This window comes from Macrobrachium nipponense, chromosome 18 (genome assembly GCF_015104395.2).
Source record: "Macrobrachium nipponense isolate FS-2020 chromosome 18, ASM1510439v2, whole genome shotgun sequence".
NCBI classification, from domain to species: domain Eukaryota; kingdom Metazoa; phylum Arthropoda; class Malacostraca; order Decapoda; family Palaemonidae; genus Macrobrachium; species Macrobrachium nipponense.
In genome coordinates, this window is record NC_087211.1 from 6451022 (window position 1) to 6460403 (window position 9382).

Below are 9382 nucleotides of genomic sequence, written 5' to 3' on the forward strand. Positions count from 1 at the left end.
GGGGATCTCTCTCTCTCTCTCTCTCTCTCTCTCTCTCTCTCTCTCTCTCTCTCAATTAAATCCCATGACAGGAGGAGAGCGGAGTAATGACTTTTTTGCAAGTTGGAACGTTTCCCGCACCTGAGCCAGTCGTGGCAGTAGAACAGAAGGTCATGTGTATAGATTTTAAACTTTGATAAAAGCTCAGTGCTAACAGAGTATTAGACAGCGGCTCTTAACGGCCTTCTTTTATTCTGGGGCTGAAGATTTGCCGGAACGTTTGACTATATGTATTTTTAACTATATAGCTATTAAATGTTTATCATTTATATTTGTCTTAATAACTCATCTCTTCTTTTTGTATTTTCCATTACCTTCATCTAATTCTTAATAATGGACACCATATCCTCTTGGCGCTATGTCTAAAGATTCGATAGAACGTTCGACTCTTTGTATTTATAACTGTTTACTCTTGAAATACATTCATTTATATTTCATTCTCCCCTAATAACTGATCTCTTCTTTCTACATTTCCCATTACTTTCTGTTAATTCTTTCAAATGAACACCGTAATATTTGAAGGCTTGAATTTCAAGTGAATGGCCCCGTGGGTTTGTTCCATATGAATAGGGCTCATCTATTCAATAATAATAATAATAATATCGCCAGTTCCCGTATTTAGTTTAAACGGATACCTGAACTATTCATGCGAGTGCATAGGTTACTGATACCACATTTGCTGCTCTCGTTTCCTCAGTGGATTTCATCTTGTGTATTCAAGTTTTATGAAATGTAGATTCATATTTTGCAATCCTGTTCTTGACAGTTATTCAACAGACAAAAATTAAGTGATTTTCTCAAATATTCGAGGACTGACGACTGACTTTCTTTTCCTGTGGAAAGGTCTTGTTTTACGAAATAAATATTAAGGCAATGTTTTGTTGACAGATTCAGTGATTGGCTGAATGTTATGTTCTTATTCAGTATAGCACATAACACAAAAACTCCTGAGTTGTTCATGAACCTGTTCTGGAAAGTTTATTTTTTTCTCCTAATATTCAAAGTCAAGTATTTCGTTTAAAAAATTGAATCCTCCACTGGACCGTTCCGAAAAGTTACTTTTGTAGTTTCTGGTCAGCTGCTACTCAAATCAGGATAATGCATAGTTTATCTATTCTTTCATTAATAAGATAAAGTGATTATTTTAAAGACATCCTCTAGTTTCGGTGAAATGTAAAAGAAGAGATTTTGAGGTTCCTAATGGTGTAACGTTCTTGAGAATAATGTCTAGATAGATTTTGAGGTAATGACATAACTCTCCCGATTGTGTTGGTATAAGAAAGCTCTCGATATCCTTCCCTGCCTCTCCAAGGGTAACGAAAGAAGGAACACAGCCAAGTGATAATTATCATATCCTAACCTAATTAGGGAACTGAGACTATCGGTAGACTTTGTGCAAAGATCAGTTCCAAGGTCACTCATCATCGCTCAGATTGCCGTGTTTGAATGATTAAAAACTGATTTCTTCTTCTTCAGAAAATGGTAATAAGGCTTAGCCGGAGGGGCAATACTGCCTCTCCAAAGTTCCTAATTAGGGTTCGTGTAATCTGAAGTCTTATGAAAAGTGACTTTAGGCTACTTATTCGGCCCCAAGAATTCTTATCACAGCTGAGTATTATGTCTCTATTCTTGGATAATTAATGGTTGATCTTGTCTACAGTCAATGCAAGGATTATGGCAATACTTGTCTTTTCAGTTACTTATTTACTTAAATTTTTATCTGTCCAGTTATAATTTTTTTTGTTTAGATTCTAATTACGAATCTCTTCTTTCTGTATTTCCCACTGCCTTCGGTTACTTCTTCCTAATGAACATACTCTTTGGAAGTTTGAATTTCAAGTCAGTGGCCCCTGTGGTGGGCTTGTTCCATATGAATAGGGTTCATAGCATAGAATTATCATAAATAATCATGAATCAAGAAAACGGTATAATGCTGCTAAAGTTTTATTTTTAACCCATTCATTCCCCATTAAAACAAAATTTAAAACAATTTTGAAACTGATTCTTGATGCTTGTACATGGGAAAATGTCTTAAGAAGTATGCAAAGCGTTAAAAAAGCAAGCAAACCCACAGATATATATATATACAACTCTCTCTCTCTCTCTCTCTCTCTCTCTCTCTCTCTCTCTCTCTCTCTCTCTCTACACACACACACACGCACAGATGCGGAATTGAAAATCGCCAAATTTAGTTATTACCTCTCAGTGGAGCGTTTCCCAGTTATTCAAAATTCAATCTGATATAGCGGTTTTGACACTAAAACGCGTCAGAAATGCAAAATGAAAATGTCTTAGCCACATACTACATAGTTATATTGGACAGACCACTTTATCAGCCGTTTTTTTTTTTTTTTTTTTTCAATAAGCTTCGTGACTTTTATTCGTCAATACTGAAACTCGACCGAAGGGAAGTCTTGAGATTTCTTCATAGCATTCCGGACGTGAACTACATACATATATATATATTTTATATATATATATATATATATATATATATATATATATATATATATAATATATATATAATATATGTGAATAACTTGATCACGAAGTATATAAAACGTGATGCTATGTATAAATAAAGGTTTTTTGCCACTAAGGAAAAAAAAAGTTTACTCTAATTTTGTCGAGTGCATTTGTCACAACGGCAAGAAGTGAATAAAACTAAAAGGATTAAGTTTGCATAGACTTCGCATACAACTGTGTATTTCCCTTTAACGTGTTACTTCTGATTACGAGCAGTAATGCAAGCGTTGCATTGACAAATAAAAGTTGACATTTAAAATGGTATTTCAAATCACTAAAAGGTAAAGATCTGACGTACATACAAACGAAGTCTTGGTAAAAAAACGAAAGTACTTAGCATCAATCGTTTCACTCTTTCCTTTTATTTGTAATTTGTTCATTATATAATATATTATATATTAATATATTTCATAATATATATATATATATATATATATATATATATATATATATATATATATATTGTATATTCCACACTTTCCCTTTCTACCGCGCGCCCTCGTGTCAGGGGAAAAGGGTTGACCGTTGAGAGGGGAGAAAAGGCGGCAGTGGTTTCAACCGTCTTCACTTTAGTGATGAAAAACCATTTTAACTTTGTACTCCAGCTAACTTCTTCTCATCCAAGGACAAATATCAACTTATATTTGTCTCTTGAACGCTTGCGTTAACTGGCTCGTAAATGCTTGTAATCAGAAGTAACAACGTCAAAACGAAATAGAGATTATACACACACACAATATATATATATATATATAAATATATATATATATATATATATATATACATAATATATATATATATATATATATATATATATATATATATATATATATATATATATATATATATATATATAATATATGTATGTGTTTATAATCTCTACATACTTTTTATCCAGATGATGAGCCCTATTCATATGGAACTAGCCCACCAAAGGGGCCACTGACTTGAAATTTAAGCTTCCAAAGAATATAATGGTGTTCATTAGAAATAGGTAACAGACGGTAATGGGAACTACAGATAGAAGAGATCACTTACAAGAATAATAATAATAATAATAATAATAATATAATAATAATAATAATAATAATAATCAATAAGAATAATAATAGTAGCAGTCATAGGTAGTACACATATACGAACTCTTGATTCTTTCACAATTTTCCTCACAGAAAGAACGACTTGATAAACGCAAATTTCTAGTTGATGGTCCTACCTTCCCTCAGCTCGGCAAAGTTCAATATCAGGAGATAATATCCTCCATCAAATTTATAGCCTCATTTCCAATCGACGGCACTTCCGATGTGCGCCGCATTTCTCTGCCATCAGGACCGGTCAAGAGGAGGAGCTCTGTCAAGGCAGGTCAGGTAACACCTTGCAGGAAGAACACCTCCACCAGCCTTTTGGATTCGAATTCTTCATCTTAGCAAACAGATGTGTTTTTCCTTGGCTGAAGAATGAAGTAGAGACTGATTTTAGGAATTTTTCCCCGTAAGGGGTTAGTTCCGCCATTGCACTTTACAAGCGGTGCGCTATAGGCATTACTGAAGGTTCTCTGCGGCGTCCCTTCGGCCCCTAGCTGTAACCCCTATCATTTGTTTTACTTTTCCTCCGCGCATATTCTTTTTCTTCCATCTTACTTTCCTTATCCATCTCCTAACAATTGTTTCATAGTGCAATTGCTCTGAGGTTTTCCTCCTGTTACGCATTTCAAACCTTATTGTCAATTTTCGTTTCAACTCTGAATGTCGTCACAGATCCCAGTGCTTGGCCTTTGGCCCAAATTCTGTATTCCAGTTCCAATCAACTGTAGTAGTCATTTGTTCTTGAGAACATTCTCTATGAATTTTGTTGTGACGTCAAAACAAGGAGGAAAAAATACGACTCATGGCCCCTAAAGTGCTTAGCAGAATTTATGAATCATAAAACATATGAATTTCAGCTTTAAAAAGTAATAATATGAATTATACAGATTAAGATAGAACGTAAAAATAAAATCCTGCAATTAAAACGAACGTACTTCAGGAATCTCCGCTCTCGCAGTGTGTAATGATCAATGATTTATGTTTGTTAATTGTAGAATTGCAAATCAAGCTTATTTCACAAGCTATTAATAGTAACAGTGTATTTTCATATTATAGAATCTAAATGAGATTATATTTAATTTAAATGCATGCGGATAAATTGTTGTGTAAATTTCTGTATGTTTCTGTCGGGGTTTAACAATGAACCAGCAGTCTTCATAAATCAGTTTCAATCTGTTTCATAAATAGTCTCCTCCCAACCACCAATTAGTTCAACAAATCAGCAACAATGAGGGTAGAGGAAAGAGTGTTGATGCTGAGCGTTAATTAAGGGAATATGAACGATAATTATCGGGATTTTCTCTGTGAAGGATGGCTATCAAATGGCGGTAAATATGAAGGGGAGAAAGAGACGCAGTGTGTCATCAGGTTCCTCTGCCTAATTTGTGGTTATGCCTTGGGTCCGGAAGATATGGCCACGTTTCGCCAAAAAAATTGTTCGACAAATAATGATTTACGCCATCCAAACAAAATATGTTATATTTTGGATGTAGATTTTAATCAATTACTAATGGTTTATAATTACATGGCATAATTATGATTTCAACTCAATGTAAGTTGTGTATAATTCAAATTGTATTGGACTTTGTTAGTCTTTATTCTCCATTCAGATCAAAACTCGCGAATGTGTTCAAAGTTATATAATTAAATTTTACATAAATGTTGATTCACATGATGACTGTAAAGGTACACCGTCTTCTAAGGTAATTTATTTTTTAGGTTTAACTTGGCTTTTTAATTGCAGAATCTGAAATTGTTCAAACCAGTGATTTAGGAATGTGACCAAGATATTTTGACAATATAAATCAGAAACAACATAGTAGAATCCCGTATTGAGGGTTAGTGCCGTCAGTACACCTCACACGGTGCACTGCAGGCATTACTTAAGGTTCTTTATAGCGTCGACTTGGACCCTAGCTGCAGCCCCTTTCATGTCTCTTACTCTACCTCCGTTCATATTATCTTTCTTTCGTCTTACTTTCCTCAGCCCTCTCCTGGCATTGGTTTCATAGCACAACTGCTTTGAGGTTTTCCTCCTGTTACGCCTTTCAAACCTTATAACTCTCAATTTCCCCCTCAGCGCTGAATGACCTCATGAGTCCCAGCACTTGACCTTTGTCCTAAAGAACTAAACTTTAATATTCCACCCCATTCATCATAGAAACATTCCAAAGAGAATAACCTTCAGTTCCTCCTACTTTGAGTTCTGCTGTTGGACAAATACAGCAACTGGGACTGAAATCGGTTTTACACTGAGTTTTAAACCTCTTTCGTGGCATTATATTCTTCTTTTCTGAACGGTGCAGGCTTCAGAGCCAGGTGCCCAAAATACAATGCACAGTGAAAATAGAACCTTTTACGTTGATGTCATTTCCCCATTTCGTTGTTAATTTCGTATGCAAATTCACCATATCTTTCCTGAACTGTGTGTATATAATTCGCACTCATAAAGTCATAATAAAAAGATACAGAACGATAAAATAAAGATATACGCATAAATGTGACACTGGAGAGCTCAGTAATAAATAATACCTCTTGATGAGAGTTCAAAATCTTATAAAAGGAAATATTCTAGAGAAAGATTCAGTCGGCTTAACTTTTCTTTCCCAAATTTTATTTTCCTCGTCCGCTCGGGGGACAGGAAGAAAAACACTTGTGGGGGTGGCGGGTTGGGGGTGGGTGGGGGGGGGGACAGTTTTCTTTCTTTTGCAGAACAACAGAGCAATAAGATCTTGTTGCTTGACTTTGTTTATGAAATTTGGAGACGCGCTTTCAGTGCAGAAGAACCACGAAGTTATGGATCGAGAGAGAGAGAGAGAGAGAGAGAGAGAGAGAGAGAGAGAGAGAGAGAGAGAGAGAGAGAAGCAATGAGTAATTTAATTCAGAAAGTTTACATACGTATATATATTATATTATATTATATATATATATATATATATATATATATATATATAATATATATATATATATATATATATATATATATATATATATATAGATATACACGTGTGTGTGTGTGTGTGTGTGTATGAAGGGAGATTCACGCTAATACAAAGTTCTTTCCAAAACCAAAACATCTGAAAACTCATTGTATCTTTGAAAGAAACTCGAGTATCATCGAAAAGACAAAAGAGCTTGTATCTGACATTGCAGTTTACCCGAATCTCCTTTATGGCATCCATTTCTCATAAGATGGTAAATAGATCAAAATGGAGTGTTCTCGATGAAGCCAATTTCATTACACCAAGATCTGCGTTCCTTTCACATAAACGCTAACCAGATTTCATATTTCATAGCCTCTGAAGCAGCACCAAAGTTTCCAAGCTTTTTCCAAAGGCCTGAAATTGGCTGCAGTTGCGGAAATATTGCTTTCACGGTGAAAGTTTGAAGAGCTTCGAGTGGGAGGTGTCGCTGGAACGAATCTCTCCTGATGGTCGTCAGAGAATTCGGGGCCTCTGTCCTTCCTTCCTTCTTTCCTTCCCTGCAATTGCCATATTGTCTCTCTCGAGCGCGTGGGGGGGGGGGGGGGGGGGGCAGGGGGGGGGGGGGGGTCGATATTGCCGTCTGTGCACTATTGGTATGACTCATGGTTCTTTGCAGCGTGCCTTCAGCCCCTAGCTGCAACCCCGTCCATTCCTTTTATTGTACCTCCGTTCATATCCTCTTTCTTCTATCTTACTGCACTCAGCATCTCCTAGCAATTGCCTCATGGTGCAGCTACGACGTTTTCCTCCTGTTACACCTTGCAAACCAATTCACTCTCAGTTTCGCTCTCAGCGCTGAATAGCCTCATCGGTCCCAGGGCTTGGCCTCTGGGCTAAATTCTATATTCTGTTCTATCCTAACCAAAAGACTGACGCTTATCCACCATTTGGTTTTTTTTTCTCCTTCATGGAGGTGGAAACCCTTTGCCTCAAGGTACAACGCATTAGACCACCAATTAAAACTGGTATTAAGATTAAAGACTATGAATATATCTTGACTCTAGAATGACGCTTCCTCCCGAGATATGAGGGATTGCCGCTGAAAAGCGAAAGCATTGCGGAAGACAGGCTGTTAGGTTCCACATGAATGATTTTCCATCAATCTGACAAACCTCTTCTTTGTTAACTCCAATTATCGATGGGATATATTAAAGAGTGCTTGCTGTTCTTAACAAAGAAATTAGCTAGAGCAATAATTATGTTGTAACGTCCGTACTTTTTACGATTCGGACAAAGATTATTCAGTAATAAGTTACGTTAGTTCTTCAGCTTCATGCTTCTCTCAAAAGTAAATACATCTCACGTCTTCACCAAGGGAAATTGGCATTTTACCACTGAATCAGGATGATTGGAAGTTTAAATATCAACAAAATTGCCAGCTGTGAAGATGGGAGTGAAATGCAGTGCATATGAATAAGCATAGCTCACTAGGGCGTGTAGGCACCGTGACACAAAACATTACTAGCGAAAAAAATATGATAATACAACTCTTTGAAATCATTCATAGCAAAGCTCGAATCAGGAGTTTCATAGATGTCAAAGGAAGCCTATAATAGCCGTCAGTCATTGATAATGTAAAGATTCCAGCCTTCCAGGAATATTCCAAGAGTATTAAAGGTATTCCTGGAAGGAATACTCCCAACCCTTGATCTTATCCACTCAGCGGGGAAACATTTCAGCTTCTTATCAAATATTCATGCCTATATATATATATATATATTATATATATATATATATATATATATATATATATATATATATATATATATATATATATGTAAGACATAGGGTTTTGATTAATAATATATTGTTCGTGCATTCTCTGTAACCTGTGGAATGTGGAGGACAGGGCAGAGTAACGACCTGAGAATAGCTGATCAATGAGATTCTAGGGGATGGCGTGAGATAAAAGTGCTGGTTCAGGAAGTCAATGTACGACAGTTTATGAACTCTTCCCAAGTGCTTTGTGAAACTAGATGCAGCTAGAACCCGTGAGGCGCTAGCGAACTGTGTGTTCGTATGTGCGTGTGCGCCTCTTCTGTTAAAAAGCGTTCCTACCCAAACCTATGGGAGGGATTTTGACAGAGGGCTTCGAGTCATAGGCAAACCCCGATGCCGGGCGTTCGCCGGGGAGTTTTTTGTGACAGTGTTTAGTGTCGGTTGGAAATGGGTAAAGTGTTACCTTTACTTTAGACCAAAGGGTGGCTTGTTGATATCTTGTAAGATGTTCCATTTTGTAACTTTGTCTTAAACTTGTGTGTGTACTTACCGGGATGTGTTCGGTATCTTGACAGACGGTTCTGGGATTTCGGTGGAACAAAAGAGTTTCCCAGGACTTTGGGTGACTTGACAATGAGTGTTTTAAGTTAGTCTGTAAGACTGGATTACCTTAGTAACCCTCTTACGCCGATTGGACGTATTAAAAACGTCGAGTCAAAATGTCTCCCGTATGCGATTGACGTTATCATACGTCGGCTCAAAAAAGTTTTTTTAAAATAAAAAGCGGAAAAATACTTATAGGCCTAACCAGCCGAAAACTTTTGTATCACGACGGGGCCTTGGGGGATGCTGGGAGTTTACGGATCAATGCGTTTGTTTTTGTTTACAATCGCTACGCAGGCGCGCAAGCGCGAAATTTCTTTCTTATCGCACTAAAAAGTATCAGTGACACACTCGGAAATTATTCGCACTTGACATAATTATTGCATATTTTAAATTATCCTTAAATGACAGTATTATATATGAAAA